This window comes from Canis lupus, chromosome 18, assembly GCF_003254725.2.
Source record: "Canis lupus dingo isolate Sandy chromosome 18, ASM325472v2, whole genome shotgun sequence".
NCBI lineage: Eukaryota > Metazoa > Chordata > Mammalia > Carnivora > Canidae > Canis > Canis lupus.
The window spans coordinates 2,475,578-2,486,305 of NC_064260.1; the positions used below are offsets into that span (position 1 = coordinate 2,475,578).

The window sequence follows — 10,728 nt, forward strand, 5'->3', positions numbered from 1 at the left end:
AGAGAGAGAGAGAGCACACGAGCAGGGGAGGGATGGAAGGAAATCTGACCCCACGCTGAGCGTGGAGCCCGACTTGGAGACTGGATCCCATGGTCCCGAGATCACGGCCGGAGCCACGACCAATAGCTGGACTTAACCGACTGAACCACCCAGGCCAGAGCCTGAAATGTCTCCAAATTATTTTAGACCAGCAGCTAAGTTGCACGTACAGCCCGGAGGGTCCTTGTGCAGTTTAGCTTGTTGCCTAAGAGTAGCACCGGTACCCAAACCTGAGCCCGGGCTGCGCCACGCAGCAACTGAACCCCGGACTTGAGCTGAGGTCCATCAGGTCTTCCCTGCAGTCCCTTCTCCGCCCCAGGACCCAGTCTAGACCCCCTCCCTGAGTAGCCTCCTCCATAGCCTCCTCCAATTCGCGAGGGCGTTCCCCAGTATTAGTTACTTAATTAGTTGTATTCATATTAATGATTATTATTTTGTGGTTGCACGTCCCTCCATTCAGGCTTGTCTGATGTTCTCTCATAATGAGATGAAGCCATTTGGGGCAAGAGTACCACGGGCTTCTAGAATTTTTAAGCTGCCCAGTTACCGTGTGACAGACAATATGTACCGAGTTTTATGTTTTAAACATATTAACTTACTTAAAATCCACAAAATCCCTCCTGAAGCAATGATTAACCCCCACCCCCCTGCCCTTCACAGATGAGGAAACAGGACATTAAATCACTAGTGGGGACAGAGCTGGGCCTCGAGCATCGCTCTGGGACTCCAGCTGACACCCAGCCCCGCACAGTGGCTCCCCCAGGACAGATTTGGGGCGTCCGCCACCCCGGGGGCTCCTCCCAGATGCCACTAGGGGTACAGAAGGCACCTGCTGGGGCTCTTCTGCCCGGGGGGCCGCGGCGCCTTTGGGGCACAGGTCTTTGGGAAAAGACAAAATGCTCACTTGACAGACTCATAGGGTCCATCAGAAGTAAACATAAAATTCTGGATGGTGCTGTTAGGATGCAATGCTCACTCTTGGCACCTAACTCTCCTCAACTTGGCCCCCTGTTCTGCTTGTGTCTGGATTTATTTTAAGGTAGAAACTATAAACTAGTAAGTTGACAGTGAGTCCGAAATTTTTATTTTTATTTTTATTTTTATTTATTTATTTTTTTTGAGTCAAATTTTTGAATTATGAGCAGCTAGATGGAGAACAGTAACAAATAGGACACAATGGCCTAGAGAAAAACAGAGTCTGTTGTCAAAGCTCTCGGTTCTGTACTGTCCTCGAGAGTTAATCATGGTGTGCATGTTACACACAACTTGTTAATAAGGGTTGGGACTTGTTAATAAGTGGAGTGTAGACACTGGGCTGTTCAACCCAACTCCCTTACATCATCATTAATTGCTGTATTTTCTCTTACACACAAGACGCGTTAATGAAGCTTCGCTGTTCTTTTTCTTATATAGAAAACGACTTCACATTCCATTAAATAGTGACCCATGTCAACACTTGGGCTTGTTTCTCACTTTTGAAACATCTTGAACGAGCAACAGTTTCCAGAGAGATATAAGAGGCTGCTGGGGGGCGGGAAGGGGGAGGCTCAGCGAACATTACGGTGCACCTGACGGGGGTGGTGATAGCCAGAGAGTGGCTATCAATGGATCAGTGATACGTGGAGTAACAGAACAGGTGTTCTTCAGTGGTTGGGCCTGGGCCCAGGATTGTTTAACATCTTTATCAATGACCTACCTTGGTGAGACGGAATGGAAAGTATGCTTTGTACACGTGCAGCTGATACAGAGCTTGAGCTAGATGGGAACAAATCGGGCCCCAGAATAGAGGGTTATAATTCAAGTTGACCTCGGCCAATTGTCACTTCCACAATTCAGCAACGTGCATGGATGAAATTCATGAGTTGAGAGAGAGAGCTCTAAGGAGAGTAGAGAGTGTCTTTTTATTCTTCAGTGGTTTGCCAGCTGCTGGGGGATCAGGGGCAGGAACACAGCAGAGCTGGTCACCCGGGAGAGCAGGGGACGTCTTCCGTGTGCAGCCGACGTGGTGATTTCTTAGAAAAAGGAAGAGAGCATTAGTCAAAGGTAATTTCTTAGCTGAACCAGGCTCAGAGACTGGGAAAGGGTTGGAGAGGGAGAGGTGGGTCAAGGCATGGATGACTTGACCCAACAAAGGATACATCTTGAGGTTAGATTGGGAGGCGGGCGGTCCCTCTTGAGAACGATTATACAACAGAGCAATGCTGGGCAAGAAGGCATGACCTTGCAATCCCACATAAAACAAACAACAAAAGCAAGCATAAATCCATAAATGAACTCTTTAAGGTCGTGTAAAGTAAATGCCAGTAGAGATACGAAATTAATTATAAATACTGAATATGCGGAACCAAGTGCAGGTAAAGTAGAAAAAGCTATAGAGTTATGACTTGTAAGAGAACCCAGGGTCTTGCGTTTGGAGACGGAAGAAAGCCAAAAGTCCTACTACGCTCATCACACTTCCTTTGCAAGCTAAACACAGGGGAAACAAAGAGGTAAGTAAATACAGATGTGTTTGCATAAATAAGGTGTGGGTAGAAGGTGGGATCTCCTGTGCTCTACTGAGCTACCATTCAGGGTTTCATAAACTTCACCTTTTTTTTTTAAGATTTTTTAATTTTTATTTTTCATGAGACACACACAGAGAGAGAGAGAGAGAGAGAGAGAGGCAGAGACACAGGCAGAGGGAGAAGCTGGCTCCATGCAGGGAGCCTGACGTGGGACTTGATCCCGGGACTCCAGGATCACGCCCTGGGCTGAAGGCAGGCGCTAAACCGCTGAGCCACCCAGGGATCCCCCTAAACCTCACCTTTTTAAAGTCCTCCTGAGCCTGAAGTTAAGAACATAGCCCTTGTTGGCCTATGAGTGAGGGAGCAGGAAACCATCAAAAACAATGAACAGAAAATTGGGTTAGCGTGGCGAGCAGAAAAGCTTGGAGTCAGAATTTCCAGAGGCAAGCAACTGGTTTCCCAACCATAAAAGTTGCTAAAGGAGGACAGGGAGTTACTCCCGTAAAGACTTTCTGAAATTCAGGTAAGTTCTGATTTTTATGGCAAGACGCAAACGTGTGCCTACATGACTGTAAAATTAGGCCCTAAGGTTTCAGACCTTTGTGTACGTGTGTTACTGGGTTCTGCCCCCTTGTGTGCCAGTTCTCTGACCACGGTATGCTGCGAAGCGTACACAAGCAGAACCATCCAGAAGGAGGCAAACAGTTATTAGCCATTTGGGCCAGGGTAAAATGTAAATATTTTCTCAGACTCTGACAAAATAGTCATATGAGCAGCTGAGTGTTTCTTCTGCCCCTCGCCCAACAGCAGTGCTCAGTGTGGGAGTTCCTAATTGTCATCATGAAACCAGATGGCAGAAAAGGATGCAACGTGAGACATCGGTTCTCCCGCCAACAGGGTGGGAAGTGGGCTGTGGTCGAGCTCAAGCAGACCTGGATGGATAGAACCATCCCGACGGCCGCCCCGGGCACTGTGACGGGCTTGTCCTGCTGTTGCTGAGTGTGGGGACCTGCCTTCCCGCCCTGAAAATAAAGAGCCTTGCCTTGGTTGTATGATAACATCTGAGTGTCCCCTTTTCTCCCGCTTTCTATGAAGCGGGAAACAAATAGGATGTGGACAGCAGCTGTGGGGGTATTTCCCAGATGGTGCCAACTGATCTACAAAAGCCTTTTGTTTTCAGGTACCCCGCCATCTGACAGGTGTGGATGGCCCAGTGGACTCAACAGTCTGCAAGCTGGTTACCGTCCCCGGTGAAGTTCGTGGCTGGGATCCGTACTGTCTCAAGGGAGAAGGGCGCTCAGTGGAGGGGGTGGGGGGCCACCAGGGGTCGGACAGCTCGGCGTGGGCAGCTGTCCACTTCCCAGGGTCGGAACCCAGAGTTCCCTTTGGTCTGTTTCACAGTGTAAAGGCGATTCCCAAAGTTTCTATCAACTCAGGTGAAAATGCAAAAAGGTATCAGCTCTCAATAGGCTGACAGATGAGCCTTCCATAATTCCCACTCCCCCCTGCATTTGCAACCCCCCTGGGCCTTATTGCCTCCTTCATCACCACCCCCCCTCCCCAAGTTGAAAGGGAGAGAGCATCCACCCAGTAAAAACGTGCCAAATTCCCTCTCCAGTACAGAGGCCACTGAAAGCAGCAGAAAATAATAAAAATAAAACCGAAAAAAAAAAAAAAAAAAAAAAAAAAAACGGTGTTCTCCTAATCCCCAAATCCCAATGAAAGGAACGAAAAATTGAAAAAGGAAGTTAGGAAGCATTGCTTCCATTTGGAAATTTCTAAAGAATATTAGATTATGGGGGCTCAGTCTGTGAGGTGTCTGACTCTTGATTTCACCTCAGGCGGTGGTCTCAGGGTCACCAGGTGGAGCCCTGTGTGGGACTCTGCACTCAGTGGGTCGTCAGCTTGGGGTGCTCCCTCTCCCTCTGTTCCCCCCCGCTCCCATTTTATTTTAAATAAAATCTTTTAAAAAAGAATATCAGGTGTGTCTTCTTAGTGTAATTTCTGTACTTGGATACATCTGATATATTCTAGCCAACTTTAACAAGCAGCTACGGGTTGGAATGGTTGTATTACATTATTTTGACCTTAGCAAAAAAATTTCCATTAGAGAATTTGTGCATGCCATTAGAATCCAAGCTGAAAAAAAAAGAATCCAAGCTGAAATAATATGTTAACATAGACATATGATCACTGCCCAGGTGTCTTGGACATTTAACAAAGTTTTTTACATACAGATTTCTTGCATTGAATTATTTCAGATATATCCATTATGCCTTTTTAATAACTTGGAAGGGCATGGACTATTTGTGTGTATGTACACACACACACACACATAGATATTAAAACAATGCAAAAAAATAAAACAATGCAGCAAAATGTGGTGAGTACTTCTGACGATGGGATTTATGGTGATTTTAAACTTTAAAAAGTTATCATATTGTTTGATATGCACATCATGCATTTGTATCATTTTTTACAAAAATTAAACAGTTGCTTAAAAATTACTTGAAAATATCAACAGCGATTCCGCCTTCTTTGCTTCTTAGTGATGAAACTAAGGGCGTGAGCATATGAAAGAGACATTTTCAAATGATCAGATTGAGGAAACAAGTACGATTCATTCACTCATCCAATCTTCCATTATTTGAAAGTTCATTCATGTGTGGGCGCCCGGGTGGCTCAGTTGATTAAGTGTCCGACTCTTGATTTCAGCTCAGGTCACCATCTCAGGGTTGTGAGATGGAGCCTGGGGTCAGGCCCCACGCTGGGCAGGAAGTCTGCTTGAGATTCTCTGTCTCTTCTTCTGCCCCTCCCTCCATTCTCTCTCCTTCTCTCTCTCAAATAAGTCAATAAATCTTGAAAAATAACAAAAGTTCATTCATGTGTCACATAGTGTGTCCCTTAGATGTCAGAAAATGGGATTGTAGTTGGGGACACCCAGTCAATAATACAGATGGCCCGAATGAATAATGTTCTTCTACAATGTTAATCTTACAAGATCACACAATTGAGTATGACTTCCCGGGTGAGGCTGTACTCTGGGCAAGCACCTCGGTGGAGGTGGTGGGCGTGGGTCAAAGTTTCCATCAGTTGGATACCTTGGGTGAGGCACTTATGTAGCTGCAGGTCCCATCTACAAAATAAGCTAATAAAAATGTCAGTCATGAATCCACTTTAGGAATTACAAGAATTGTTTATATGGATGATTATGTTGTTGAATGAAGAAATCAACAATAAAAATAAACCAAAAAGAAAACCTTGTTTTATGTGAAAGCATATCAGAGAGAGACACTTTGGCTTATGTTATGTGTCCGTCCGATGCAAAGACTGGCAGGCCAGTGTAGTCCAAAAAAAAATAAAGTTATAATGAAGACATGGTTAGAACATATTTATTCTTCTCCTTTACATAAATTTCTATGTGAAGAAGATATTTTCCTGTGAATATCAATCCCTGGAAAAATAGGCAATATTTTATTTTGAAAGTAAAGGGTAAAAAGTCACGCAGATGACTGGTGCCCACCTTCACCTGGTTTCCCCAGCTCCCATCCTCGGGTCCTTACAAATTGGTGGGAACATTTTCCCATGACAGACCTCACTAATTCCCGATTTGGGCGATTGCTTCTCGTTACATAGTAAGGAATTATACATGAGGACTGTTGCCAGTGAGATATCATGATTACATGTTCTCTTCAAATACAAGATGTTAAGGAAATGTGTTTCTGGTGGTTATACGACTGTAAAAGGGTGTTGCTCATTGTAAATTTTTATGACTTTTTAAAACGTAAGCTCTAGGCCACCATGGGGCTCGATCTCATGACCCTGAGATCAAGAGTCACATGCTCTACCCACTAAGCAGGCCAGGCGGCTCCTTTGTGAATTTTTAAGACCAGTTTTTATTGTAGACGTACACTGGTGGGTGACACATATTAAAACTTCGCTCCCTCTCCTTTTTGCTGGAAAGGAATCGGAGAAGATAACAGGACAGAGGATCTCTGGCTTCCCTGCTCCAAGATGTAGTGATTAAACTCCATTCCTCTGGCTCATGTGCAATTTCGGCACATTTCCAAAGAAAAGAGGAATGGATGTGGTTGGATGGACGGGGTTACTCATTAACCACTGGGCTTATACTGCTGTGAAGGGGGAAAAGAGAGAAACATCCCCTGTCGTGCCTCTTGGTTTAGCGGTAGCCGCCGGGCAACGCTTCCTCTCCGGTGCACCCACGGTCACAGGTGTGGCCACCGACACCGTCAGGCCAGCGCCTGCACGTCAGAGATTCGTGCGAGCCGCGCACAACAGCAAGCGCATATGCACTGCCAGTGTCCCTTTCTGGATCTGGTGTTCCCGTGACACGCGATACGGGCTGTCCAGTGGCAGGGCTGTTCACGTTTCAGGTCTGAGCTCCGATAGCACCTTCCAAATAAGGAAGACGATACAGGGTGCGCGTTGTGAAGGCAGGCGTTGAGTTTCAATCCACGAGGAAGAACGTATGGGATCTCTGGTGTCACGTTTGCCTTGGCATCCCTTCCCTTCCGGAAACTTCAGACACTCAGGGACCTGTGCGGTAATTCCTTGTTCAGTGAGCAAATCTTTCTCTGGGGTGGGGTGGCCTCGCGTCGACTTACACGTGCAGGAATGTACGCTAAGTTGTATTTTGTATTTTCTTGGGTTTAAATCTGCTTGCTGTGCATACCGGTGGCAGCAATTTAAGGCAGATAGTGACATGAGTGCATGGCTCTGCAATCCCCTGTCAACTGTAAGAATGAGAACAGAACCGGAAGGCAGACACTGTTTACTGGCAACAGCACAGCATTTGGAGTTAGACACGCAGCTCGTAATTATCAGGGATAGAAACTAGGGCACATCACTGAGGGCTTCTGAGGCTCCTTTTTCCCCGTCTATAAGATGGGACAAAGAATAATGAATGTTGTATAATTATTGCAAAGCAGCAAAATTTGGTAGAATGTAGATCGCCGAACTTATCTAAGCAGCAACTATGTGGCAAGGGGGTGTATACCCTCAGGTACCGCTTAACTGACTGTGGAGGGAAGTCTGAGCAGAAAACTCACGGGGAATCGTGCCAGGAAGGGCATCAGCCATGACTCCGTGGTCTCTGCAAATCTTAGCTCTGTTGTGCATGGATGCTTGAATTTCAGGCTCCTTGAAAACCTTGATCTCAGTTTGGAAGTGATCTCAAAAAGCCATGGTCTCTAAATACTGCCCTATAATACTGCAATTTTATTTTTTTAAGATTTTTTATTTTTATTTTTAGGTAATCTCTACACCCAACAAGGGGCTCAGACTTACACTCCCAACATCAAGAGTTGTATGCTCTACACATCGAGCCAGTCACCATAATTGTATGTATTTTTTATTTTTATATATTAAAATATTTTATTTATTTATTTGAGAGGGAGAGAATGGGGAGAAGGATAGGGATGGTGGTGGTAGGTGAAGGTGCGTGGGGAGAGGAACAAGTTGACTCCACGCCCAGTGTGGAGCCTGATGCAGCGCTCGATTTGACTCCAAGATCGTGACCTAAGCGGAAACGAAGAGTCGGCCACCCAACTGACTGAGCCACCCAGGCATTCCCACACTTCAGTTTTAGAGATTCAATAGCTTTGGTCCAAAAAGGGGGAATTGACTTGCCAAAGTTCTCACTGGTAGTTAGCATCAGGCTAAACCAGAGTCCTGAGCAGTATCCAGGGTGCTGCTGCCACTATGAGGAGCTCCTGGGAGCCTTCAGGTGAGACCCCAGGAGTTTAGAAAATAAATTAACATATAATGGATTAGCCCAAGTGTCCACAGAAATTGCCCTAAAGAATGGGCACATCCGAGTGTGTAAGAATCTGGGGCTTGTTATCATCTGTGCAAGAAGAGTTAGTAGAGGCAGCAGTCATGTACTTTGTAGAATTTGGAAGAAGGATGCCCCAGTTAGACTGGGCCAGATTTCCCCAGTTGTGGAGAGGAGGCAGCGTCCTGACCAGCAGGCCCAGGACCCCAGGAAGAACAGTGGCCTCAGGCCAGGCCAGCTCTCTAGCCTTTTGCCTTCAGACTGACGACAGCCTCTGATTCCATTTTTTTCTGGTTACAATTTGTTTTCCATGTAGGCTTTCCAGCAGGAGCGAAAACACCCCTGTTGGTGATGAGTGACGTCTCCTGGGCATCCATACAACTCATCGTCATCGAAGAAGTGGAGATCCAGTTTCTACCTTGCCCCCCTGTGGATTGGGCTGGTGGGAATCATTTTCTCCAAACCAATCAGTGTTGGGCTTACATATAGGCAGAAACTTCCACTTGAGGGTTGATGATAAGGCCCCAGACTGAGATGAAGAGGAGTCTACAGCGGGCAAGGAACCCGGCCGCACAGCTGGCCATCCACGTCCTTCCTGCCGATCCTACCCCTGTGCCCCGGCTAGGCCTCCTTGTGATACCGGGAGTATGGAGGTGGCGCCCTGCCCCCACCGCTCCTGTAGACCCCACGACCCCCATACGGGTGTCCTTGCTGGGCCTCTACAATCAGAACGCTGAACCCCCGGGGAGGGTAAGAAGTGCAGGCAAACCTTAGAAGGGCTGCTGTATGTGACAGGTAGTAGTTCAGTTCGTTTCCCAGACTATCGGGTGACGCTGTGTCATTGGATGGGATGTCGTTTCTCTAAACAGCAGCATGTGGGAAAATTTACTTTGGATTTTGTTCTGCTTGGACCGTGATCCGTAACCATTTTCTGCACCAGCCTGAAACTGGCAGCTCCGGAGGCTTTGCTGTCCAAGTTCCCGCACTCGACCTGCCAGACAGGTTTCCCTGGGCTGGGGGAGTCTGACAAAGACAGCCTTCATCCGTCACCTACAGCAGTTCCACTTAACCACTGTTCATTTCGGTATGACCGCTTCTTGGCAAGAATCCAGGATTCCCTAATTGAATGAAAACTCTGTTTATGAGGTTTCCCAAATGTATCGCATTTATAAAAATTAAAACAAATTGTATTTGAGTCACAAATATGAGCCTCAATTTGACCACAAAGGATATAGCTATTAAAAAAAAAAAAAAAAAGAAAAGAAACCCCTCCCCCACCAAAAAAAAAGAAATCTAGAGGGAAGGAGAGAGCTGGAGTGAGATTTCGAATACTATTTTGCTGTTGTTTCTACTGTTGGCTTAAACTAATGTTTTTATCTCAAGGTGCTACTTCTTTGAGTTAATCCTTTGAGATCAGCTTTGGTTTGTTAACCATTTATTCATTTCCAGTGTATTTATTGAGTGCCTACTATGTTCTAGAATCTTTTCCAGGCACTGGGAACTCTGAGCTAGATCAGAAATCGTTTCTGGGGCAGGGGGTGGGGTGACTGGGTGATGGGCACTGAGGTGGGCACTTGATGGGATGAGCACTGGGTATTATTCTATATGTTGGCAAATTGAACACCAATAAAAAATAAATTTATTAAAAAAAAAATCGTTTCTGCTGCAAAGGGCCTTCTGATCCAGTGGGAACTTTCCATAGTTCATCTCTTTAGAATTCTGTTATTCTGTTTAAAAAAAAGAAAAAAAGATAAAAGAGGGTCCCATTCACCTAACAAAACCTTGGTTTCAGTCTACAACTTCTGTTCACCACCTAATTAAGCTCTTTCCTTATTTATGTAAATTTTGTTATGTCTCATACACGATGTCAAGTACACAGTTCTTCAAGTTCGTCATGAGTTTTTATAAATGTGTATACGTTGGGTCAAAATGGAAAATGGATGCATATCCAGCCTTCTAGAAGGCTCCCACACCTTCTCTATCAAAGCATCAGAGGAAACCCTATGTAATCTTTGTGTGGCTTATTTTTTTTTCTTAGATTTTATTTATTTATTTTACAGATAGAGAAAGAGGGAGGGAGTGGCTGAGCAGGGGGAGGACCAGAGAGACAGGAAGAAGCAGACTCCAACCTGAGCGCAGAGTGGGGTGCGGGTCTCGCTCCCACAACCCTGGAATTATGACCTGAGCCGAAACCAAGAGTCCAACGCCCAACTGACTGGGGCACTCAGGTGCCCCGGTGTGTGGCTTCTCTACTGTGCGATTCATCTGTGAGGACACATGTGTCATGTGTGGAGCTGCATGTAGTTGCCATTTGTCCTTTGCGTTGCTCTGCAGTAGTTTGTTATGTGATCACATCATAACGTACTAATATAGTCTGTACTTTCTTTCTGT

At 45.8% G+C, this 10,728-nt stretch overlaps 1 long non-coding RNA gene across 1 annotated transcript; it reads left to right on the forward strand.

Moving 5' to 3' along the window:
- Nucleotides 1–6,548: 6,548 nt before the first annotated feature.
- LOC112661474 (uncharacterized) lies at nucleotides 6,549–10,274 on the forward strand. Its single transcript, XR_003137734.3, has 3 exons — nucleotides 6,549–7,107; nucleotides 7,816–7,903; nucleotides 8,654–10,274. It is a non-coding gene; the product is annotated as an uncharacterized LOC112661474 (long non-coding RNA).
- Nucleotides 10,275–10,728: the final 454 nt, after the last annotated feature.